This window comes from Gallus gallus, chromosome 3 (assembly GCF_016699485.2).
Source record: "Gallus gallus isolate bGalGal1 chromosome 3, bGalGal1.mat.broiler.GRCg7b, whole genome shotgun sequence".
In the NCBI taxonomy this organism is placed as follows: Eukaryota; Metazoa; Chordata; class Aves; order Galliformes; family Phasianidae; genus Gallus; species Gallus gallus.
Genome location: NC_052534.1, coordinates 78,078,703 through 78,106,221, shown reverse-complemented (window position 1 = coordinate 78,106,221; position 27,519 = coordinate 78,078,703). Strand labels below are relative to the sequence as shown.

The window sequence follows — 27,519 nt, the reverse complement described above, 5'->3', positions numbered from 1 at the left end:
ACCTAACTCTAGTTTAAATGAGAGTTGAACAAATTCATGCACAGTACTTCTCCCTGAATAGTTCTTGCTAGTGTTAGTGGTTTCATAGTTACATCTCTCCATTATGAAAGATTTCTTTTTTTTCCTTTTGCTATGTGAAAAAAACAACACAGAAAAATTTGACTATCCAGGGTCAGTCTTGTGATGTCATGAAGTAAAAACAAAAGAGGAAAAAAGGTTGAAAACTCATAAGTGCATGTGGGCAATTGTAATAAAGGGAATCACGATTTTCTGACAATTTAAGACTATTTTTAGAACAGAAAATCAGCACAGAATCATGGAATCATAGAATCATAGAACAGCCTGAGTTGGAAGAGACCTTAAAAATCACATAGATCCAACCTCTCTGCCGTGGGCAGGGCTGCCTCCCACCAGCTCAGGCTGCCCAGGGCCCCATCCAATCTGGCCTTGTGCACCTCCAGACATGGGGCATCCACAGCTTCTCTGGGCAGCTGTGCCAGCACCTTACCACCTCTGAGTAAAGAGTTTATTCCTAATATCGAATCTAAATTTCCTCTCTTTTAGTTTAAAGACATTCCGCCTTGTCCTATCACTACGGAACCCTGCAGGACACCTCTTATGACCAACCTCCACCTGGACATAGAGTCACTTACCACAACACTCTGGCTGCCACCATTCAACCAATTCTTTACCCACCAAACAGTGTCCCCTTCAAATGCATATCTACCCAATTTAGAGATGAGGATGTGGCATGGGATCATGTCAAAGGCCTTGCAGAATTCCAGGTAGATTACATCAGTTGCTCTTCCTTTGTCCACCAATGCCATCATTGGTCAGGCATGATCTGTTCTTGATGAAGCCATTCTGGCTGTCTTGGATCACCTCCTCATCTCACATGTGCCTTAAACAGCTTCCAGGAGGATCTGCTCCGTGATTCTCCCAGGCACAAAAGTGAGACTCTCCAATTTGCACTTTCCTGATCTTGCTTTCTCCCTTTCTTGAGAATGGGAAGCAAATGTTTCCCTTTTTCCACTCACTGGGAACTTCACCTAACAGCTGTGATTTTTCAGATATGATGGAGAGTGGCTCAGCAACCACATCAGCCAGTTCCTTCAGGATCCTGGGGTTCATATCATCTGGTCCAATGGATTTGTACACATTCAGCCTCATTAGGCAGTCACAGACTTGCTCTGCTTTTACAGTGGGTGGGATTTTGTTCTCCCAGCCTACATCTAGATGTTCAAGGATGTGAGAGACGTGGGAAATCAGTGAAGACAAGGCAAAGAATTTGTTGTGTACCTCAGCCTTTGCCATGCCTTCTGTAGCCTGTTCTCCCTTCTCACTTATCAGAGGGAGTACACTCTTCTTTGCCTGCCTCTTCTGAACAGTGTATCTCTAGAATCCCTTCCTGTTATTTTTCACATCTCTCAACAAGTTTAGTTCCAGAGGAGATAAGGAATTTCAATGGTGTTGAACCAGAAAGGTCCTTGACATACATTTCTTCTTGTAAAGTGAGATTTATTATTAGAAGAATGAGAAATCATGTCATGATTCCTCCCAAATGTCAGTAACATGAAGAGAACTGTTCTGTAATGATAGATAGATAACTAGATAGGCATTTTCTTGTGCATGAGTGTGCATGCATGTTGACAACACTGAAGCAATCCTGAGGACTCCTGATGACAGAATTGGATAAAAGATTATATAAGATACTAGTAACAGATGTTGTCTCCTGCAAGCATTGTAATAGTTTACCATTTTCTCCACTTGATGTTATAATTTTCAAAAGCAGAGTACAAAGCTCTACAAATTCTAAACAGATGCATCCAAGAAGCAGAACCAGCCAAGAACTGAGTCCCTATCAATAAGTAAACCGAGCAGAAAAGCAGACTTCTCCCTGTTTTCAACCTTTCAACATGCTTATCTGAAAATGGACCTTTCCCCTACCTGTTTTCTGATCTCCCCACCACCCCGCTCCCCTTTCTCCTAATCCAGGAGCTGGAGCTCCTTTCTTGTTCAGTGCCTGTGTAGCATAACTGTTCACCTTTCCTCAAAGAAGTCAGCTGCACTGCAGGGAAATGAAAAGGCCCCATTAACACAAATGCATAATGAAGTGCCTTAGCAGATCATAGTGTGGCTTCTCAAGCCCTCTGTTGTATCTCCTCCCGTGTACAGGTGGGTTTGATTGCTTTCATTAGTTCACTAGCCAGCATATAGCTTCCCTGCTGTCCTAGGGGCAGACTTGAAGGATTTTTGCCAAGAGTATGTTGGCTCTACATCAATCAGCATAAATAACTTTCTTATCTCACTTTTGTCACTCCTAATAACACTGATCAGAATATACTTTTTTTTTTTTCCTCGTCTGTATTTATCCCCAGGAAATTTTGCCAAAGTGTGAGGATACAGAGCAAGGTGGAGGGAGTAAGAGATAACTCTGCTCACAGCATTGAGCCTCCATCTGCCTTGTAGAGCAATGCTGCAAGAGCTTGAACCTTGCTGAATAGCCTAGCTCTAAACCTGCTGACCCTAGCTCAGTAGCAGCACACTAATCAGCATTCCCTTGAGAGAGCTAGACATTATAAACATAAATAAACCCACCTGGGGATTTCAGAAACATCAGGAGAAACTTTGAGATTGGGCTTGTTATTCTTCTCAGGGTAGTCAGATTTGCCAGCGGTGTCATTATCAAAAAGCTAGACAGCCCCACACCCAGTTTACTAGCACTTTGCACTAGAAGAATGAAGCTTATTTATATACAGTGAAGCTAGACATCATTTTGCCATTGTCAAAAGGGCACATGTTCACAAAACTCAAATACCAATTGTTTAAATACTAGTAACTAAAAGTATGATAGGAATAGCAAGCACTTGACAAGGTTAAGCATACATACAGCATCCAACAAGAAAACTTCCCTTGCCGAACGTGCACAGGCTGTGGATCCAAGGCTAAAGGTTTCCAACCCCACCTTTTGCACTGGTCTCTATGCCTCATTTTGGATAAGTCCAGTGTTCCCTTGTTTGCTTCTATTGCATGAAGTGGACAAACTCTGCTGCCATCTTCACAGTGCCTTATGGAGATTTATTTACCTGCAGCAGTTTTGGTATAAGACGTTTATGTAAATGTGTAACATATCCACCCAGGAGAAAAAGGATGGGAGAAACCAAGTCTGCCTCTCTCAAAGTGAAACTGGACCTCATTGCTTTATCACATCTGGGTAATAAAAGTGCTGGACTCCTCCAACCCAGCACAATTATGTAGCATAGCTGTTCTTCAGTCCACACAGTTTTAGATTACCCGCTGTAGCAAGCAATACTATTACTTTTATCTTCCCACTTATCAACCAAATTTCTAAACTTTAAACAGCCTATCATTTCTAGTTGAGTAACAAAATAAACACCATAATTTTACCACAGTAATTAAGCAAACATTGCCATCTGAGTTTGTTAGTCTTCCAGATACCTTTTATTGTTTCAGTTAACCTAACTGAAACTTGAAATAATTAGGAAATGGAACAATAGGGACTCTTGAGCTATAAATAGGAGCAGGCTGGAAGGAGCACCAAATGGGGGCAAAAGTTGGATGCTGATTCTTGGTACTGGCAGTTCATGACAGATAGAAGAGGTTGGGTAGGGGTGAGCATGTAGGCAAGGAGCAGATGCCCTTGGTGCCAGGTCTTCCGTGATTCTGATTTGGGCTCATTTTGGTTAGGTTTTCTGTTTTACAAGATTGCTGGGAGGAAAGGGAGAGCAATATTCATTTGTCTTTTGACCTTCCTATGTTCCCAAACTTGCATGGAGGGAACATTTTCAGTCTTAAACTAAAAAAGAATCAAATTATATGTTATTGTATCTTTTGAAACAAAATGTTTAGGAAGATTGTCGAGGAAACTAACTTATATTTTTTGAGCTAGGCTGTCATAAAACACTGAGAAATAGCTGAAGTACTTGAGTGATGAAATTATGGAAAGGGCAGGGTAGAAGACCAAGAACATTCTCATAAATGAAAAGTCAGTAGAAAAGAGTGCTTATTGATCAGAGAAAGAGAAGACTTTTTTTTTTTTTTTTTTTCCTAAAGAGAACTGCAGTCCTGTATGGATAGGATGAGCGAAATTAGTATCCTGAATGAATGCCATACACGTCTGAGAATTAAGAAACACCTAAGGCTGAATTTCAACCTGTGTAAAGAGAAAGATATCTAAAATTTACCTCAATTAACTCACTGAAACTTAGATGATTCCATAATGAAATATGTTTATCAACCATCTTTAGATTACTTTGGTTCATTTCTTGTTCTTTGTCTACCTCTGCATTCTATTTTTCACTGTTTCTAAGTCTCACTTTGAACGCAATACAGTGAGGGGTTTGCCATTCATTCCTACTTAATAACTTATGGCATTAAATCAGTTGGAACAGATATTCTCCACATCAGCCAGACTAAATATCCCTGTTTCTTACTTCTGTCATTGCCAATAGAATGGGTCAAAACAAAATGATTTTTCCTCGCTTTGTTCCCCCATATTGATGAAAATATCCAGGCGGTTCCAGTGCTTGATTATCTCCTTTTATCTCCTTAGATTACGCATCTGGGACTCCTTGCAATGCATTTCCTGAAAATGCCATAAGTAATTATATCTCCCAACAAAGTTATCAGTTACCTTCATTTTTTATCATTTTTTACTGAGCCAGCCCATTTGCCTCCAGTTTTTCTTGCCAAGGAAATGCCTGGAAGTAACATTCCAGGAGCTGGAATTGTAAGGTGGAATGGTATAGCCTCACTTCTCTGCAGCCCACCCAGCTCTCTCAGTACGAAAGGTGCATGCATCCTATCTCTCAGGGATGCACCTCTTTGTTACATTTCTTCTGCTGACGCCCATCAGCTCTGGAACAGTAGAAATTTAGAGCAGAATAATTTGTTCAAGGTAACTTAAGACAAGTGTAAACAAAACTTTTTCAGCCAGCTTCATGTCAACGTGTCAAAACAGGATTGTTTTACATTTGCTGCAGCAACTCTCAGCATGTTATTTCTTCCCCAGAAATCTGGCCTCAATGAGTGCCAAGTCCCAGTCTCCAAGATGGATGAATGCTGCTCTTCCTTCCCAGCTGCCGCCAGCTCCACACAGCAGGAGCTCCCCCCACGCTCCCAGGTGTACACGGGGTGTGACAGCACAGCTGCCTCCCCGTTAAATCCAAATGATGACCTTCAGCCATCCTCCCAGGCTCCCTGGCACCCTCCCGCCAGGCCCAACTCTGCACTGCACTGTCTGGAACCACCCATCGAGGAACTCATTTTAAGTCATATCTTTTTAATCAATCCAGATAAATGTTGTCAGTGGAAAGTTGCTACTGCTCACAACCTCTACGACTTTTAACGTATACCACATGTTCCTGCATTAAGACTGGCTCGCTCTGCATTAGCATAGAGAAGACGGACTGCAAATCCATCCAACTGCTCTTAAAATCAAAAAGAATCTTTCCACTGAGTTTAACAAGAGCTGAGCTGAGGTCTTGTGACCCTGTTGCAGCAAAGTATTTACACACACGCCAAACTCTAAGCATGTGAAGAAGCCCCATGAATTCAATAGGCTTATCAGATGTTTAAGAACTTCAGTCAAGGTTTCAGTATTTTTTTAAGTTGCTGTAACAGTGCCTCTTTTGTACAAAATGAAATCCATGAGAAAATTTCCCTCACTCCAATGAAAGGAGGAATAGACCTTCAATATATGTATTGTGTGTATTTATATTTGTACATATGTAACGTTTATGTTCACATACAAGTACACACACATACATATACATATTTTAGCCTCTCTTCTGCCTTTCATGTTCCTGGAAGAAAGGCTTTCATCTGATTTATATGATAAACTGCAAAATCTACTGCTTGTGTCTACATTCTTTTCACTGGGAAAAAAGCTTCCTTTAAAATGCCATTGTTCCAGTGTCGATGGATGCTCTCCAAGCTGGGGCATTCTCACACAGTGGACAAATAAAAAGCCTGAAGAGCCTGAGAGGTGGAAATATCATCCTTACAAAGGTAAAATAAGAAATAAAGACACTTAGAAAAGATATAAAAATTTACCTCAAATACTATCAAAAGGAAAAATAATTTCCTTTCCTGCCTTAGGGCAATATTTAAAGTCTAAAAAGTACTGTGGAAATAAATGTTCTCTTTGTTGTCTATAGAACCTTCAAATAAATCTACATCCTATGATAGTATTTAAGGGAAGTTTTAAGCCTTCTCCCTCCATTTTGTTTCCATCCTTTCTCTCTTTTTCTTGTTCCATCAAAAACCGTAATGTGCAGGCTTCAACCTAAAAATTCCGTACTGAAATAGAATGAACTCATGCATATTTATGCTGATCAGCTGCAATTATGTGTGATTCAGAGAGGGGCAATGCAGCATTTCATCCATAAAGTCTCCAAAAATGAAATGGGAATAATGAAAATTTACCTTGAGGTGAAGGCAGGCTGGTAGCACCTTGAGGAAGACTGAAGCAATATGTCCCCAATTCTTCATCTTCTAAAGTAAAAGCCTGAATTGCTTCATTGCCTCACTAAAGAACAGATTCCTCCAGACTCACTGCAACTCATTTATAGCAGTATAGAAACAGATGGTTTGGTAGATATAATTTTCTATTTAACTAGTAAGTTCTTTTTGCTCTACTTTATTTGATTCTCCGCACTATATAGATAAAATGCTATAAAATAAATAACATCTGTGAACATCACTGCCTTTCCTCAACTCTGAAATACCGCATAACCTTCCATAACCTTATTTATTGCTATTTAACCTCATGTCAGGCTATCTTCAAGCTTCTAGCTCAACAGGAAATAATGTCATGATAACAAATGCCTATTTTGTTGTTGCTGTTGTTTTGTTGTTGTTGCTGTTGTTTTTATGGCAGCAAGCAGACAGGCAAAGAAGCAAACATTACAGTTCAGGAGTATTAAAAAGATTATGACAACTTGTGGGCTTTGAGGGGTTTTTTGGAGGCCTCTCTCTCCTTCAAGTGCAAAACACATGGAAAGGCATCTAGCCAGCACAAACAGGCTCTGGAATATTAAAATCAGCAGAGAAGAACACAATTTTATCCCAGCAGCTCTTCTTCTACAGCCTCCCCAGGGTCTTACTCCCCAGAAAGGACGTCTGTGGATAACACAGGTGTCATGAACAGCAAATGTGACTTGTTTAAGGACATTGGTTTCATCAGTGGCAAAGCAACTTCTGTACCATTAACAGCTGAAAGGTTATTTCCCACAGTAGTCCAAGAGCTATCCCAGTGTTTTCTCTGTGCTGTCCCTCATCAGGGACTAAGGAAGCAGCAGCAGGCATCTGTGGCTGATAGGGGGATTCCTGTGGTTGATGAAGTCTGGTAGTAAGGCCCAACAGTCACAATGCACTATAGCACGTTACTCATAGCTCTGCTGGGATTATAAAGCTATATGGAGCTAGAGTGCTGGTCTGTGACTTCTTAAGAGAGATTTATCATTCTTCCTCTTCTCTCCTTTCAAAGTATCTGAGATGGAAGTGCCACGGTTATTGTTTTGCATGGCCTGCAAGAGTGTTTGATTGTGACAGGCTTTTAGGATACAGGTGGAGAACTGTATGGGAAAACAGATTTACTGCAGCTTTGCTGATACTGAACTTTGGAAACTTTGGAAAGTCTCTATAGTATATTGTCACCTCAACCATGTTTAGATAGTCTAGGAGAGGTAGCTGGAGGAAAACCAGAAAGCAAATTAACAGCTACTGCTCTGATGCCTAGTACTTGTGCTCATTCCCTAGCTGTTTCTGGACATCACCCTCTAGCCTAGATTAACCCCCTCTCTCCAAAATTAAAAAAAAAAAAAAAAAAAAAAAACCTATTATATCTAATGTTGTTTTATTCCCATGTCTGTACATACTTACTTATGGAGCAGATATGGAAGTAGCCTGGATCTCTAGCCTGCATTCTGGATGAGGTCAAGATTTATAATGTTAATGGTCTCATATCTTCCTCCATGAGAGATCACAAGGAGCATCATAGAAACTCATTTGCAGACATAAACTCTCTTTCCTATGTCAATACTATCTCAGTTGTTTATTATGTACAGGAGAATCAGCAGCCACAAATCAGTGCCATCCTACACACTTGCATACATCCACATCTGAAACTGTACATGGGACTAGAAACACCCAGAATCTCATGTAGGACAATTTAGGTTGATAGAAAGCTAGGCTATGTCTGAAATTCATGTAGTTATTGTACACTGAAGACAAGCATATAGAGGACCAAAAAAAAAAAAAAAAAAAAAAGCAGAAAGTTATCACTGAGGGGTCACAAATTATATAGAGAGACAGGGTAAGCCCAGCACTGAAAGCAGTTTAGGCTAATGTGCATCTTTATTCTCAACTCACTCAAAGTACAGGTATCTTCAGTTACGGCTGATGGGAGTCTGATGAAGTAGATCCTCAGGGCTTTAGTCCTCATCTCCCAGATGAAAAGCAGTATCTGTGAATGTTAAAATACCAAATGTGGATGCATTCCAATCCTTTCTCTTGTCTTGAATAACTTCAGGATCCAATGTTTGGTCATAATCCTGTAGCCATATCCCAATTTTCAGCAGCTTTTGTCTACACTATCAAAACCCACTAGGTTCTTACATGGCCCTCCAAAAAACATTCAAGCATGCATGTAGTAGGCACTTCACACACTGTATCTGATAAGTTTGAATATTTGTTTCCAACAATCTGATTTGGTTAACTAGTTCTCATAAATGCTGTCATTTCCTAGTATGTATACAGTTTCTCCTTATCTAATGACTTTCAGGAGGAAACACTAATCTTGTACAGTCAGGATCTATAAAACATGATGCAGAAAAGTTAGCCTATCTTCAGCAAGCTTAAAGCAGTTATACAGAGACCCACTATGGGGAGATTTCTAGCAAATTAAAGAATCGAAAGAAGTTATTTTCTGACCACAAACTACTCATTTCAAATGACAGTTATCATGGACTGATGCTATATTTAACTATCCATGTTCAGTACCAGGTTTATCCTTATTTTTTCTAGCATTTTTATACCAAGAACTTACATGTTCTTTTGTCATCAGCCTGAAAAAGGAAAAGGATCATATCTCTAAAGTATTCTGTTTTTCTTGGCAAATTTGATAAATCAAATTTTGATTTGATCAAAAACCTGAAGCCATGAAAGAGCCATGGAGCAAAATGTTTACTACAGAATGATGAGATTTATGTTCATGTCCCTCTCCTTTCTAACCTGCCTACTACCTCCCTCACCCACCTCCTGGCAAGTCAACATGCTGTGTGAGCAGTCAGTCTGCTTCTGTGACTCAGACTCTCAGAGCATTAAAGCCTTAAGTTTGGCAGATGCCCAGGACAAAGAAATTTTCACAAATCTCCCACAAAGAACACTCTAATCATAGTAAGCTCTGAAGCCTTGAACACAATGCTTCTTCCATATATAAAATTCCCAATTTACTTAATGGACTCTTCTGAAACTTTGCAGTATAATATTGCAAATGTTCTTTTAAAAATCCCAAGTCCTTCCCCAGCACATGACCAGCATATACATCTCATAAAGGAAAAAATATAATTTACTATTCAATTCTGGCTCCTGCTGAGAATTCTTCCAACACATAGTTCATTGGAGAATAAAGAAAAAATACTATGTTTGAGTTGCCTTTCAGGGATAACTCATCTTGTAATTCCCATTGCAACAACAGAGGAACATACTTGCAAGAAAAGATGTTGTTGATCTCCATATGGATGACCTCACTGAAGGTTATTTGGAAGCAAATGGAAAAGCAAACTGATTTATTAATGGTTGGACACTGTGAATTTCACACAGAAATTCAAATGATGTATTCTGTAACTGTAGCTAAAGAGCCTCCATTCTTGTAAGTTGTAAGTCATTCCCATGAGCATGTGTTCAGTTGTCTGCAACACAAGATGCACCCAATTATCCTGGTTTCTCATATGATAAGTGACAATACTGCATCCCAGCAGCTACATTCAGTGCAAGGGCATTTACAAATAAATGCAGTTTGCCTATTTTTGTTCATAGCTAAAGAGTGTGAAAAACACCTCCTTAAATCCAGTTTTACTGCATATATATATATCTATATTTAGGCTATGTTGGGACTGTAGAGGAGAGTCTTGATTCTGTTTATCTAAGGTTTGTAATGTATCTAACATTTACATTTATATTCAATATTTACAGTTTAGATATCCAGGAGAAGACATATTATAGAAGTTATTCTCCTTATTCATCCCCATAGTTATACCTGACACTTTACAGACAAAATATATCTAAGTGAACAGCTACAAATGGTGAGTTCAGAGGACTTTTCAGCTGATATAAGTGATCCTTTTTTTCTGAAAGCTTTAATATCCAGGGTACTAAATCTCAAAAATTGTTTTCTAATTATTTTGGGCTTTATTTGTTCTTTGAATATTGTTCTTTGAGCAGAAGTCTATCTTAGTCTTAAAAGAGTGTTCTGTGACAGTGTTGTTAGTCCTCTGGAAAAGAAAAGCTATTGAAGGCAGAAATGTCAAAAGAAATGCAAAGGCCCACGAAGAAGGGCAAGGCATTACAAACTCCGCAAGTTATGCAGTGTAGTCTCACAATACAAATTACTGCAAATGAATACAGTTTTTTGTCTCATAAGGCTGCATGTTAATCACAAAGCACACAGCAACTCTGTATATTTGGGTTTTTTTTTTTAAGGAAACGTGGCCTGTAGACTAGCTCTGGAAGAGGATAAGGGGATTCAAACCCAGTAAGGACTGAAGAGTTCCCTATCTAAAGCAGGTGAAGTAGGGAGCACGTACTTTCAAACAGTATTAACAGAGCATAAAAAAACCTATTGCTCAAAATGTTTACTTGCTATCAAATATAATAGATGTTGTTATTTCAGCTGCTTATTTACATTATTAGAAAATCTTTTCCACATTCTCCAGCTCACACATCTGCCCAACAGCAATCCCTTGCTACACCATATATGCTGCAGTCCAAGGCAGGACTTGAGCTACCACAGTTCACCTTTGAGGCATCTAAACTTTCCAGCTTTTTGGATGGGTGAAACTCAAGTCAGTACAGCTCCCTCTCTCATTTCGTCTTTGCATTTCTACAGTTTGCTCATGCTAAATAACTGCTTTTCTTTGTAATGTTTTTTTTTACATCAGTGGACAAAAATGCCTTTTAAATTTTATTTTTACTTTTTTTGAAGCATGGAAAAAGTTGTGCCTAGAACACTCCATGCAGACGTCTCCCTGAAATCTGGCACAGTCATTAAAAAAAGTACACAATGCACAATTCAGTAAATGTGGGAAATACAAGTTTGGTGAGTCTTGAGTCATCACTCACAACATTAATGAATGAGATGTCCAAAAACCACCATTTCCAAATTCAAGACATATGAGCAAATCTTTCCCTTAAATGGTTCTGAATAGTTGCCAGTGGCCAACTCTCCACATCCTAGACAACAGACAAAACTTCAAGATACACTCAACTGTCTTGGTAGGAGTGGCATGCATACTTCTTGTGGTGTAATAAAATTACCACTCAGAAATTAATTTATTCCCTTCATAAAAATGAATAGAGTTTTGTTTTTAAAAACAAAATCATTGCTATTTAAAACCCACCTGTCCTCCAGTTTCAATCTATTATTTTTGACAAACACATGCTGTTAAGAAGCAAGAGAAGATAAAGGAACAATTCAAGAGTTAATGAAAATTAAGCCCTTTGGTTATACTTGTAGAAGAACGATAGTGATCTTCTCCTCCACCCAGCCTTAATAGCAGTCTTTCATAAACTTTCCATTAAAATCAAATGAAACATTGAGCATTCCTATGTTAATGAAATTCTTCACAGCTCCATTTCTCTCAGCCCAGTGTTAGTATTAAGCATCTAGAAAGTTTATTTTAAAAGTTAATTCAATGATACTTGCCATTATGTAGCTACTATCTCATTTTCATTTAACCGCTAAGGCATAATGATCTTCTAAAATGAGCCTGTTTCAGAAGCTATAAAGATTATTTGCTAAAGTTTGATAATACTCACATGGCCATGAGCATTAATTTCAATGAATAGTCAATGCTATCCACATTGCAATATCCTGTCATTAAATAGCCAACTATTCATTTGCATTTTTATTAAGCATCTTTTGCTATCTTATGTTTGATCCCCTTTCAAACTAACATAATTTGTGAGCATCTAAGTATGATCTATTCATAGCATTTAAAAAAGAACATATTTCAAAATTGGTCAGATCATTCTTGAATTGCCTCTCTTTATATCCTGGATATATACATAGATTTTGAGATATTTTTTTTTCTGTATCAAATAAGTTAATAGTATATACAAAAATAGTAGTTGTAAAAATGTTTTTATTATTATCCTTTTCTGTAAATCAATTGCACTGCTCCCTCAATATCATATTAGATTGTCATTTGGACAAATGCAGGCCTCACAGAAGCAAATAAATCACATCTCAGTGATGTGAGGTGGTTCTTGCTCTTATTTCATATCCTCTCCGTGTTGGGATCCTGGTTGCTGAAATGGAAGAGAGTCGTAGATTAGCGTATGACTGCATGGGCCTCTGGAGGTCATCTGGTTGTACTTCTAAACTGCAAAGGTCCTGCTATGCATTAGCTTTGACTCACAGCCTTTAAAACACAGTTCAGTGTCATCTGTAAACTTTGTGAACTTTAAGTCCCATTGCCCAAGTCATTGATGAGGATTCTAAATATTATCTGTCCCACGTACAACCCTTAGAAAAGTCACCAGTACTCAGTAACAAGCTGGATTTAGAATGACTAATCAGAACACTTCAAGAGCAAAAACAAACCAGTTTTCACCCACACTGTAGTCCACACACAATCCATATTTCCATATTTTTGGTTTATTTGTGACTCCATTTTCAGTCAAAATACATTAGTTGTAAATTTTCAAATTGAATGTATAGAGTTCCAATGCAAAATTTGATCATGACTCTTTACTGGATTTTTATAAGCCCTGGCTTTCCAGAGAAAAATACCTCTCACTTCACAATCCGCCTTATTCATGTCATTGTTTCTGGCAGTACACAAATTTGTGAACAGCTAGTTTCAAGGATGAAGCACAGGAAGAGTCAAATTTCATCAGAAAACTCTGATGAGCTGCTTGAGAGCTCACTAAGACTTGCAGCTACTCCCATCGAACTAGCTTGATGCATTAGTTTCACAAAAACAAGTTCAAATATCCCACTAGTTTTATGGTTTTGTCACTCTCTTTTTTATATGTTTTAATTTAAAAAATAATAATATGTTTTGTTACTCATGTACATTCACTATATTATATATTTTATGAGGGCTGCTGTGAAAGTAATGCCTCCTATTTTGTTATGTTGGCCCACAATGTCTAGGGTGGATGCTGGCGGTATGGCAGTAGAAGTTGATCCTTCCCATCAATATTCCATTACGTTTTGTTGTCATGAGACAGCTAGCAACAGAAGGGCAGTCTGACAAAATGGCGTCTGACACAGAAGTGCGAATGGAGCAAAGGCATGGAATTGAATTCCTTCACACAGGAAAAATTGCAGCCACTGAAATTCATCAATGCTTGTGGAACGTTTATGGAGACCAAACAGTGGATGTGAGGTGGTGGGAAGTGAATTTCAGTAGTGCTGACAGTGGCTGCAGGTAGCTGTGAGTGCAGCATGCAGGCTCTTGTTCATCGCCGGTGAAAATGCAGAGCTAATGGTGATGACTGTGTTGAAAGAGTGTTTTGTAGCTGAGAATTTGTCCTACTAGATGGTGTTTTTGTGCTCTTTGTATTGGTTGTTGTTCCATGAAAATAACTGGGAGACATTATTTCTGGGACAACCTTCATAAATGCAGCTCTCAATTCATCTTCACTCAGTGTGGCCCAGGCAAGCCATAAGGTTGGACACTCATACTTTGCTTTTTAGAACAGCCCCTCACATGATCTTACTTAGGGTAGTTCCTTGAACAAGCCCATGCACATTCCTTTTTTCCACCACAGAGTTCCATACACTTGAGCTGCTCCTTTGCATAAGGTACATCCTCACACTTAATGTCCTGCACCTGCCTCCCAGCTAGCCTGCGTTCACCCACAGCAGCTCTGCAATCTTGAGAGCTATCCCACTGTAACTCTGTAATGCCAGAGATATCACTGATCAGCGACTGCGCGCAATCTTCCACCTCCTCCTGTTTGTTTTGCAGGCTGAGTGTGCTTGCAAAAGGCCCTCAGCAGCCTGTGTTTGAGCTTTTTTACAAAGAGGAAGCACAATTATGCCTTCCTGTTAAAGCACAACAGGACAGCCATGTTGGGGTTATTTTTTTTTTGTTTATATTTTTTTAACTCACAGATCCGTGCTTTTTTCTAACCAACAGCTCTGTGACTAGAAACTATGACACACAAGACTTGAGAACCCTGGGTCCTATGGTCTGTTCAGCCTAAAGGAGTTAGCCCTCCTCCCTCACTGTCTGGGACAACTCTTTAGCAGGCAGATGTACAGACTATATGAGGCAGAAGAAACTGCGGTGCATTTAGTACTTTCTACTGGAGCTGTTCCACCTTCATAAAGGAATTCAAGATTTAGTAGGCCAAGAATGTTACTTTCCAGCCAAACCATTTAGGGCACTCTCTGGGAAATAGGAAAACTTGGGTTCCAAACCTTGCTCCAAGAGACTGTGTTTTGTTGGTTTTCTTTTTTAAATTAAGCAGTCATTTGATAAAACACATGAAGACTCCAAGGGAAAGCACAAAGTATGTGTCTCTGCTGGAATACACACTGGAATCAAACTGAAAACATTAGCCTTCAGGCACAATGGCCCCAGAGAGTCACCCCCATGCTTTCTTCAGCAGATTTTGCTATTTTTTAAACTAATATAATCTAACAGCAAACTCCTATCCAAAAAGTCAGATTCCCCTGCACAGCCAACCATGCATTCACTTACTGAGTAGTGCTGTTCAGCCTGTGCCTTCCAACAGTTACACTAACTAGGTAATCAATAGATTTTCTGTCTGGAGATGTGGAATATACCTGTTCCCTTCAAATCACACAGTATGTCCAGACTCATGTCCAAAAAAACTCATTGCTGCCAAAACAGGAAGCAAAGCATTTTTGGAAAAATATACCAGGAAAAAAAAAAAAAAAAGGAGAGAGAAAGAGAAGGCTAAATTTCTTTTTAGAGTTGTGAATTACATAGGATGTGGTAAATTGTCTAGTCAGTGTTTGTCTACATGTGGTCTGAACATTTTTTATGAAGATCCTGTGTTTAAATACATATATTTCTTAAATAAAGATTAAAATCCCAAGAGTTGTGATGCCAGTAGCAAATTACAGGGCGTTTTCTTCATCTACAAGATCACTAGCTTTTGCCATTGGTCTTGGGTACTGATTTACCCAGAAATGTGAAATGGAGTAGTTGCCCTACCAGAAACATATATTGTGTTTTCAGCACAGTTGAGGGCATAGTTCAAAGAAAAATACATATAGGAACACTTTCTCTGTTCCCACTGCAGTGAGTGTACTTAACTTTAAAAGTATAGGGTACTTTGTCCAAGGGCGTTTCAGGAATTAAACACTCTTCCATAGTACTGAAACTTCAGAACGATTCAGCATTTTTTCATTTTTATTTTGAATTTTATACCTCAATATGTTTTTGTTGTTATTGTTGTTTGTTTTTTTTTTTTTTTTGAAAAGGCATGCTGAACTTTACCATTTCACTTTTTTTTTTTTTCAAAAAACAAACAAACAAACAAACAACCCAAAACTATTTACAGGCAAGATGTCTTTCTTCATATAATATTAATGTCCTAAAAACAGACACCTGTTAAATTGTATAGGTACTCTTGATGCCTATTATCTTAATCCAGGAAAGGTCATTTTGTCTGCTTAAAGAAGTATAGTCTTTGCAGTGAACTATGAAAAACTTGGAGTGTCTTCCTAGCGTGGGTGAGACTGTTTGGGTAGGTTTTGGCAGATGCACACAATTCACAACAGTCTTAGAGAATTCCTACACTATGAGACTTCACACTCAGAACTGAATCTATCTTAAAATTAGTTTTAGTATCACATCTTTCTTTACTATTCTGTGAACTTTTCAATTTTTATAGATATAGAAGTAGTACAGGATAGGGATATCAATATCAAAACAAGCCAAATCAGTAACACTATATAGAAGCAGCAGAGCCATTTTCATGAGCAGACAAATTTTCCCAGGTTTCAAACAATTGGAATTAACCGTAATAAGCTGATACCTTGTGCCTTTTCCAACTGTACTCGTCAAATCTCTTACAAAAAATTATTCAAACCTGGAAATGGGAATAATGCAGCTGTAGTAGAAGCTGAAACTGTGTAAACACCAGGTAGTACACTAGAAAACTTGTCTTTTTTCCCCTGAATTTGGTTTGTATTAATCTCAGCATGACAGTCTGCATCAACAGTAGATCCTCCTCTGGCTTGAACCCTGCTGCTTTAGAACAGATTAACCTGACTGACTCGATTAGTCAAACTTCAACCTGCCACCACCTCTGCTGCTCTCAGTCCCACGCATTGATTTACGTATGTAGTGCATTCAGTTTCTAAGCATGATTTCTCTCCTGAGTCAAAACAACTGAGTGAAGAAAATGCTCCAAGCTTGCTGAACAGTAGCCACCTCAGGGATACAAACTCCCACTAATCCTAGCATTAATGGACTCCCACATTGCTCAGCAAGGTATTTCTGTCCATGGCCCAGACAGTTTTCCATGCTGTGAATACTTTTCACAGATAAAAAATAAAAGAGAAGAATATTCTTACTTTACCCCAAACTTTTCAAGGAATGTTCCCACCAAAGCCTCTTTTGTAAAAGTGTTAGGATGTTCTTGTGGGTCATTTTATGGCATGGATAAGAGTAGTTACGTTCCCCAGCTAGAGTGAGTCAGAGGATCGAGCACATGCAATGGCTGACACCACCTAGACTGAGAATAACCGACCACTGTCAATCTAATTCTCTGCTGTACACATGCACCATTGTGTGCTTAGGAACAATATGGCCATAAGAGAACTGAATACACTCAGGTGCAAAAAGCAGCCACTCCAAACTCAGGCAAAAACACTGGTCACAGGCAATTTCTCAGAAGACATGTTAAAAGTACTCACGATTTCCAGGCATTTGGAAATGCTGTTTCAAATGAAGGAGTTGTGGAGAGCTCACTCCCACTTCAGAAGATTAGAGGCAAGTAGTGTCAGACAGGTTATCCACAGTCTGTACCAGAAGGATTGAGAGGCAAGCTGAAAGCCTTCCACTAAGAGAAGTGTAGTTCTGTTTTCTGACTGGAGAGTTCCAAAATGGAGCTCTTTTACAAACAATGTATGGTCTCCTCCAGACCTTGTTCCATCTCTTTTATAGGTTTACTTCTGTGTCCCAAATGTCTTCACACATTAGAACATAATCAATGGAAGTGAATGGATTATGAAATCGTGATACATTTAGAGCAGATGTAGAAGTGAAGTGAAAGTAGAGTCCAAAGAATCACAGTAGGTCATGTGAAATTGTTTTCTGACTCCTACGAGACCCAAGTTTTAGCAAAGCAAATACTGTGATACATGAATAAGGGTGCAGAGTAAATTTCTGAAGATTATCTACAAGAATCTTTAAATATCTTGAATAACACCAGGCTATGTGACTAAGCATCATTATCCTCAAGATCAGTTGCATAATGTGGGAGGAGAAATATAGAACTAATGGGAGATAAGGGAAACTTTATCCTTGATAAACATATTAACATATTTCAGGGTCAATTAACCTGCAGCAAATACCTACTAGGCTCACCGCTATCAGCTGCGAGAAGGGTGTTATCACTTTGTGATGTTGTCTATTTGTTCCTATTTACCCAGATTCATTCCTCTAAAAAATTGTTATTATTGACTATAGTGTCATGATATATATGGAGGCAGGGCTCAACCCACTTAAGGGGAGCCTTGCAGTAAGACCTGGTGAGTCTCTTCAATCTGTTCAAGTATGTCTCTTTCTACTGTCATTTGGTTTCTACTTTTTCAAAGAAAAACAACAATGACAAAAAGATAAGTAGCAAATGGAAATGAATAGATAGAGATACTTGTAGTTTGTAAACTGCAAATATGAAGTACAACAAGCAAGGGCATTCCAACCATTAGTGAATATATACTTATTTAAGTGGCGGAAGGAAAAAAGACAGGTGAGGGGAAACTGAAAATTAAACCTACAAAGCAGAGAAAATTCAGTTCCATGTTGATGCTTCTGCTGCATTGCTACCATGACTCACTTGCAGTGTCCTTGTTCTGCAAGGACCACAGCTGAGAATGAGCTGTTATGCTCCACATCCTTGTGTTTGTTAAGCCCATGCACAGCAAAAGTAAGACACAGAGGAGAAAACTAGTTATCTTTGTACTTAATTGTGATGAGTTATTGTTTTGTATCAGCTGTTTTCAGTTGCTGAGTCATTTCAGTGTGACTTTAATTATTTTCAAATGAAAATAAAAATACTGCTTTAGTGTGCAAGGAAGACACTACACATTATGGTTGTTGCAAGATATCAGGCTTACTCCTGCTGACAATTTTTGAGCTTTGCTGGACTTAAGATAGATATGAAATGAGCTCATTCTTTTTGTAGTCCACTGGACAGATAAGTACTTTACAGATATTTAATATAGGAATTGCTTAAGGCTGGACCAGAACAGATTCCTCTGAATCATCAGCATGCCAAAACTTACCTATGCTTTGCTTATCTGGTTGCTAGAAGTGTTAACTACCCCCTTGCTGCTATTAGATCCAGGTATACGTACTTTACTATTTCACCACTGTACCAAGTACATAACGCAAAATATGTGTGGCAACTAGATGTCTGTGAGCTGGTTGGTTTAAAAGAATGACATCATATGCATTACCATGAATCTAGGAAAAAAACTGCAGTTGACAATTGCAGTCTCTCACACTACCCTACACTGCAGGTCATGCCAGCTCCACTTCTAGTTATGCTACTGGAGCAAAGCAACAGGCAGTGGTGGGAAGCACTTGAATATTTTTCTGAAACACAGTAAGGCCACAGAGCAACAAAGTCAAATGAAGTGCTCCAGGGCTTGATTTGCAGATTTGGGTAGAAAAGGTTGTCCCAGCACAAACTGTCACATAAAAGGGTGAGAGAACAGCTTTGCCTTGTTGTTAGAAAATCACATTTGGGCTTTACTGGGAAGAATTACAAAAGCAAAGAGGCATATCTTCATTAATTTTCTCTTGGCAGGGGTTATCACTGGAGGAATAACAAGAGTAAGAAATGATAGAATGCATCTGTACCTTCCTGAACAGATTCAAAAACTACAGAGAATGAATGGGAAAGGCAGCATTTTAGAGCCATTTTCCTACAAATCTGTTAAGACCAACATTTTGCAAAATCACTTTCCACAAAAGTTGAAGTATTACAAAAATATCTCAGTACATTATTGCCTGTTCTTCATTCTCTAAACCTGACTGTCACCATGCTGACACTGGGACAAACAAAATCAGATGCAAAGTGAAAGCAAGGTTTACTTCACCAAACCTGGCACATTTGGAAACATTAATTTAGGATGTAGCTCAGAAATGAGCATCAGACAGAAGGATTTCTGCATAGGAGAGAATGCTGAATATTAGTAGCAAGGCAAGAAGTTCAGCTTTCTACATAATACAGCCTTTCATGTGCTTATGCAAAAATATCTGAGAGTGACTGAAGAAAACACAGACTTTATCTATTTATTCTAATCCTGCCCAAAGATAGATACATGATCAAGTGCACTTTGAACAATCTTCAGGGATATTCACCCAATCTGATCATTAGAAATCCTCTGAAATGATGGTGTGTCTGTACAACAGTTAGAAAGAAGTAATTCCTACTATCCACTTAAACTCTTGCTGCAGATTAAATTATACATCTTCTCCAGCAGCTACGGCAAAAAATCCATCATTGTTAATTAGCAACATAAATAGCTGCTTCCAAACAGAAAACCCATGCCAGCACCTCACTCCTAAAACTAATTCATTCATTTTTCATCATGTGTCATTCTTCAAATTATGTTTTTCTTTCTTTAAGTTATCCAAATTGTCCCTCCAATTCAAAGAGGACAGTAGCCAAAAGTCTTCCAAATGAGGTTTAGGCAGTTACAAGCAGAAGAGAATAATACTCTCCTTGGGCTGACAGTTGACATCCAATCTAAAATTAATCCAGCCTAAAGTAAGGGTTGCCATTTTTGCAACAGTATCAGTTACTCAGCTCCAGGCTTTTTATGAACTACTTTTTTGTTGCTGTTGCCAGACTATTTTTGCACCACATTTCTTTATGCAGAGCTTAGTACAATGCATCTCACATTTGAACTTCACCTTGCCTATTTCCCATAACCATCTCTGTAGGCAGCATCTTCCAGTAGATGTGTGGCATAACCTATATGCTATCACTTATGACTGTAGAACTGTAGCAATAGTACCTATTTGTCTTTTTTTGGACATCAGTTTTAAAACTACACCTAGTTTACTACTAGTCTCTAGAGAGACTAGACAGCTAAAAAGAAGCAAAGCAAAGGATTAAATATTAGATAACAAAGCCAGTAAAAAAGTCTTGCCTGGACCTTATTGTAGAGCATAATTTTCTACACATTCTCCTTAGTTTTTTACCCTTTTTCCTTAATTTTCTACTCCAGGTCTCACCTGGAGTGCTGTGTCCAGGTGTGGAATCCTCAGGACAGGAGAGACATGGACCTGTTGGAGCATGTCCAGAGGAGGGCTGCAAAAATGGTTTATAGAACGGAACAAGTTTCCTTCAAGGGAAGACTGAGAGAAGTGGGGCTGTTCAGCCTGGAGAAGAGAAGGCTGTGAGGTGACCTGATAGCGGCGTTTCAGTATCTAAAGGGGAGCTACAGGAAAGAAGGGGAAAGACTCTTTAGCAGGGTCTGGTGATTGAACAATGGGAAATGGCTTCTAGCTCAAAGAGGGTAAGTTTAGGTAAGATATAAGGTAAAATCTTTTACAGTGGGGGTGGTGAGGCACTGGAACAGGTTGCCCAGAGATATGGTGGATACCCTATCCCTGGAGACTTTCAAGGGGAGGCTGGATCAAGCCCTGGGCAACCTGATCAAGCTGCGGTGTCCCTGTTCATTACAGGGGAGTTGGACTAGATGGCCTTCAGAGGTCCCTTCCAACTCTAAGGATTCTATGATTTTTACAGAACGATACCACTGAACTCATTTGACAAGGAATAATAAGCTCTTGGCATGTTTAACAGATAAGAACATTAAATTTAGCATTTCATTAGAGAAGAATTAAATTTAAATATTAAATAATATTTTTCCTGTGCATGCTAAATAGCTCCATGGCTAGACAGAAGATGAAGTACAGTCCACAGAATGAAGAGCTTACGTCACTTCTTGGCAGTAACGTTTGCCATTAATAAATGTCTACTAAGTATTCCTTTTTTAGTATCGAGTACTGCTGAAAACATGAGTGGTAATAATTGTCTCTTAGATGAGAACTCTTCAAGACGTCTGCCACAGCCACAACTTCCTTTCTATGTTATGTTGAGATAAGAGCAACTAAAGGTGGAGAAGTAAGGAACGAGCCTGACAATATGATCAAGAGTAGATATTAAGTTAACAGAAAGTAGCATAGCTTTACTGGTAGAAGTCAAACTGCCCTAAGTTGCTCTAGTTAAAGGTTTGGCAGCAAAAGAGGCAGTAGATCAAACAGTAATGCTTTATCAGATTTGTTCCATTCTAATCACTGAGAAACAGACAAAAACAAACAAACAGAAAACAGAAAAAAAAAAAAACAAAAAAAAAACACACACAAGGAAGACCATTAAAAGGAAACAGAGCTATTTGTACATGCAAGTTTATAAATGGCAAGTGATTCACGCATTAAGAAATAGGTGTAGAGGAACACTACAGGGTTGATATGAGAGCCTGCAAGTTTACAAACCCCAGACAGTTCATTTCGGTTCAGTAGAACTGCTACCTTTGATACCTTCACACTGCCTACAACGGGAAACTTTCAGGAGATATGGTTACTGCTGTCTCTCAGGAAACTTCAAATCACTGTAATCTGCTTAATTTTATAATATATCAGTGTTCAAAGTTCACAGAAGTACAAAACAAATCGTTTCAGAGGGAAGAGAGAAACTTCAGGGGGAGAGGGGAGCAGTTCTTTATCATTAGCCTGGGGAGTTAAGGGAGATAATGTAATGCTGATTGAGACTTGTGTCAGAGTTTAAAAAAGAAAAACAAACACTTATTTTCTAATGCTTTTAACAAATGTTTTGTTTTTTTCCACTGAAAGACCACAAGGCAAAATTTGAAGTGAGAAAGAAGGAAAAAGCTGTCAGAGTTTTGGTTAAATCATATTAAAACAATGTATAAATGTACCATCAGGAAAAATGCTAGATTTATCTCTGCATTTCAGGGAAATCAAACCCCCAGGGGTCAAAGAGTTTGCTAAATGGGTGGGGGAGTGAGAGAACATTTTAAAAAATCATCCTCTAATTTGGAGCCAAGGTCAGTGATTTAAACTTTAATGCTCATCTTGAAACCAAACACACAATGAGCATAGGTGGAACCATCCCAACTAGCAATTACCCAGAGCCAGGCAAACAACGGCAGAAGTAACTATTGCTGTCAGTGAATTAATGTTTTCAAAACACAACATCAACCCTGCCAGTTTGCTAGCCTCTGTTCACTTCTGATGGTGATAACTTGCTAAGCCACAGTACTCAGCCGCATGTCTAGCATCTAGCTATATCAGGAAATTTCAACTGTTACACATTGTGATGCCACCAGGCAGTTTCATCTGCAGCCAAGACATTAACATTCAGCTCCCTGTCACTTCAGAATTCAGTCTTCCAATCCGTGATCAAAAACAAATGCCAGAGGAGCTGGCTACCACATACATGGGAAGTTCAGTATATCTTTACCAATGAACACTCATGACTTCAGCCTTGTAAATATGTGGGTGAAAATCTCTCTTTGCAGTTAAGTAGTCTTGTAGGAAAGGGGAAGGGAGGAAGGGAAAGAAGCAGAACATTCTAAATGACTGCATTTCAGGAGATCTGACTAAACCTTCCCCAACGTGCAGTGGACCTCGTCTCTATGCAATTATATGGTTCACTACTCATTTTTTAACCCAAATTTAACTCTGCCCACACAATCTGGTGCCGTCTTAATGCTTATTACTGTAAAATATTGACCTCAACATGATGAGTCATAAGAAAGAATTTCTAGAAAAGTTTACTATGGACTCTATATTAAAGAATCCTATACCCTGTCAAGTTACCACAGCAGAAAACTATTTTGGGGTCTCTTTGCTTCATTTTTGTCTCACACTTTGTATTTAAAATTGCAGTACTAGTCTATAACCTTCCCCCCTGGTAACCTAGGCAGTCTTTGTATGGCACTCACAGTTCTTCTTAGGCATAGAGGAAAGTATCAGATATGAGGTATGAGGAAAGTATGAGATTGAAGTGTTGTGAGAACAGAACCAGCTCTGTGACAGCAGCAGCAGACTAATTTCCTTGAACTCCTAGGAAAAATCAAAGCCACTTATGGAAAGGAAGAAACAATACAATTCATTTGTAGCTGTCAGCAAGTGAAAATGCTATGAGAATTTCACCACAGTTCTTTTAAATAGGCTGCTTTAAAATAATGTTAATATAATTTATATATTTTAGTGAACCCAATCCAATACTCAATGAGTTGAGACGTGTAAGGTGAACTATAACATCTATATGAAAGGAAGATTCATCTCTGTGGTATATTTGTCCAACACAAGTTCAAAGGCATTGCTTCTCTGGTTATTCAGCAGAGTGTGATTCAAGGAGGAACAAATGGTCAGTGAGAAGTTAGCAAGCAAATAACTGGGGCATCTCTCATTACAAGTCAGATCATAAACATGGATCTGAGGATATAACAGTCCAATATATTATTTGAGAAAATAAGTTTATGCTTGAGCATTTAAAGTTATTAACATTTCAGAAACAGCAGAGAGGGAACCTATAATCATTTTTCAAAAACACTTCCTAAAATACAGAGAAAAACCTATTACATTTTACACAACCTCAGTCCCGTTAACTACACTGGAGTTGCTTTTCTGATATGTAATGTTATGAGAAAGTAGCTAAGATTTCTCTAATGCCTAAATGAGAATATTTTTTATCAAACAAACGGACAGTTTGCAATACAAAACTTGGTTTATATAAATCAAGTGAAGACTATTTTCTCACTAACTGGAATGTATTAGACAGTTGATATTCCTCTAAAAATCATATCAGACTGTACCCCTTGTCAATGATTAAGGAAGAGTGTTTTGTTGGCTTTTTTTTTCTTAATTATCTAGATTATTCATTAATTCAGAGTTAATAGATCCAAAGGACTATGAGCACTTGCTAAACCTCTGAGTTCCACTAACTTCCTATTTTGAGTTCATCTCTTCTCAAAGTGCTATTGATGTCTTAAGTGTTGATACGGAAAAATCAAAGTGATACAGGAACTTTTATGGAAGATTTGTTGCCTTTGCGTTTATGAATATAACAAATGTAACAACGATCTGCAGGTAAAAAGTATAGCCTTCTGTCCACTGGAAGATATAGAGGTACTGAACTGAAAGATATTAAGGATTTTAGTAGGTATTGCACATTGACCCAGGCCACCTTGATTGCGACAAAGAAATCAATAGGGAATGGAGGAGGCCAAAGTTGAAGGTTTTTTGGTTATCAGTAAAGCAAATAAATGGCAGTCATCGCATACAAAAGGGCAGCAGATATTCAAATCTCAATGTAGGTGTACTGAAGTATATTACTTTCTTAGCTGTAAATCCTTTTCTCTGGTCTAAGGTCATGCGACTGACTGAGAAAGTACTGTCACTTGCTTCAAAAGGCTAGTGAAAGTAGAATAAAATGAGAGTAGTTGTGGCAAATTTGGAACACCAGTGGAATCAGTAGGTGTCCATTCCCCAAGGTTTTGGCTTTGTAGCAGGGACTCGCCATATCTCCTTTCGAAAGGATGACCCAGCTGTTAGAGGAACTGAAAATGCTAAAAGCGTATGATGGTATCAGAGGGAAAAATCAACTCTTTTCTGCTGGCACCTGCATCATGAAGATTATTTAGTACTGGGTGCTTGTGGTATTAATTAGAACAGAATGATGAAAATGGTATTTGCTACATCTCCTTTGAACTACAATAGCTGCCTTCTCCTGGAAACCCACAGCCACTGAAGTTGGTAAAGGGCTTTGCGGAAAAGGCAGGAGGCCTCATACATTGTTCACACTTGTTGAGCTTGTACCCAAAGGATAATAGGCACCCACTCCTCTCTCAGGACCCTGAGAGCACCATCAGCCCTTCCCGTCCTCGACCAACCCTTCCATGACTCCAAAGCCCAGAAACCCACATCACCCCTAGGGCCACCAGACCTTACCTCGGCAATGCTGTAGTAGGGCCAGACTCCAGCTCCCATGAGTATCCATGCTCTTAAACTGTTAGCACAAATCCTAGCACAGTTTTGGCATGCCTCTAGACAATATCTGGCATTGCTCAGAACAAGGACAGGCAAGAGTTCTTTCCCAGACAGCATTTGGGATGCACCATCCAGACTGGGGAAACAAAAGGAGCAGTTAAGCAGCTTGGTGCCGCATATGCTGCATTGCCTCAGGATCATAAAATATCTTCAGGCTCATTTTATCTATGTTCATGGGCTGCTTTTGTGTCTATGGTTGGATGGTAAGGTTACCTGCTAGGAAAAAAAAAACAGATCACAAACCATTCTTTGATCCTGAAGATCACAGGTTACAACACAGATCTTGTCCATATAACTAGATGTTCTTTCTGTATAAAATGTGGTGGCATACATATCACCCAGCTAGGAACAGACTAAAGCACCTTCTCAGAGAGCAGTATGTCAAAAAACTGCCTGAGAGAGTATGATAGCTTTAAACAACTTGGATGATCAGAATCAACTGCTTAAATGCTGGTCCTCTTTAATTTACTAGGTTAGGCAGAGCCTCTGAGTTCAACTACAGTCTGACTTTTTTATTGTTTCTAAACACTGTGGTGTTTGAAATCATGCATACATTGCTGGGATTTTCTTGCTTTTGCTTCTTGTTGCTTGTTGTGAATCAATACAGACCAGCATAATCCTTGTCTATAAGTTGATTAATAATGGCATGCCCAGGCAAGCACCAACCAACATGCCAGCAAAGCAAAGCAAAGATTTATAAGGAGGTGTTATATAATTTTATATTTTGATCTGTAATTTCCATTTTGAGGAAGTAAAACTTGAGCTTTGCTTTTTCTTTTTGACCACTTCTAAGCAGAGATTTGACGTTTCCATGGAACTATTAATCACAGTACCAAAATCTCACTTCTGAGTATTAATGGTCATCCCAGAGCCCATCATTCTACATGAGAAATTAGGATCATTTCTTCTGCAGATGTGCAGCATTTTTAATTTATCTACATTGAATTTCATGTCATTTTACTGCCCAGTTTCACAGGGTTTGTTTTCAGCTCTTCATAGTCGACTGTCCTTCATGCTACAATTAATATTTTATTCTATTACCAAAAACTTTTTCATCTGAGTGCTCACTATATATATATATATATGGTATATATATATATATTTAAGTGTTCTAGAAAAGGTGTATATATATATATTTTTTTTTTTTTATTATTTTTTTTTTTACAGTGAAAGTCCCAGGAGAGACTCTCCCAGACTCCATGGGTAACCCTCCAAGGCCAGGGATGTATGTGTTTTTGTACATATGTTAGAAGTCTGGAAAACAAAACTAAACAATGAATTCGGGTTTTGAAAGAGATTATAGGCAAAATATGTAGAAGAAAGTTAAACTCTGCAGTAGTGATGCCAGAGTACAACCTGTCATGGTTTTGAGTGCACCAAGAGACTTTAATTGCCCCAACCAGCTTCCCTCGGGACAATGATCTTCACCCTCTATCCTTACACCTTGAGATTCAGCTAACTTCAGGATCTGACCCCATAGTACATTGTGGGTAATCTTGTAGGCAGTCCTGTCCCCTGCTATTCCTGACTGGCCCTCTGTCATAGTCTTACCTTGTCTGACTGTGACCAGAGTGTTGATGAAAGACGTCGCCCTCAACAGCCCTAGGTCGTGCACCAGCATTGCACTTGTGACTACCTGACTGAAATAAGACAGGAATGTAAGGTAGGTTGACTAACAAAAGTGATATCGTAATGCTGTGTGAATGAGAGAATGGGAGAAAATAAAGTTCAGTGAGGAAGCTAGGGTAAAAATGTTAAATGAGGGGAACACAGTAAACAATTTAACTGCATCCAGAAAGAATATAAGAATTTGTGTATTTCTAATCGTCTTGCTTTAGTAGGAAATTTAGTATTACTACTCAGAGAGAATAGTAGAGGCGCTTTAATCTGCTTTAGAAAGAGATCAAAGAAGTTGTCAGAGCAGAACAGAAAATAAGAATGAGAAAATTCAATTATAACCATGTAG

At 38.7% G+C, this 27,519-nt stretch overlaps 1 long non-coding RNA gene across 1 annotated transcript; it reads right to left on the bottom strand.

Moving 5' to 3' along the window:
• Positions 1-317: 317 nt before the first annotated feature.
• Positions 318-27,188, bottom strand: LOC112532207. The gene is made up of 3 exons (XR_005858395.1): positions 27,105-27,188; positions 25,455-25,769; positions 318-8,488 (listed from the first exon to the last, which is right to left on the bottom strand). It is a non-coding gene; the product is annotated as an uncharacterized LOC112532207 (long non-coding RNA).
• Between the last annotated feature and the right edge of the window lie 331 nt (positions 27,189-27,519).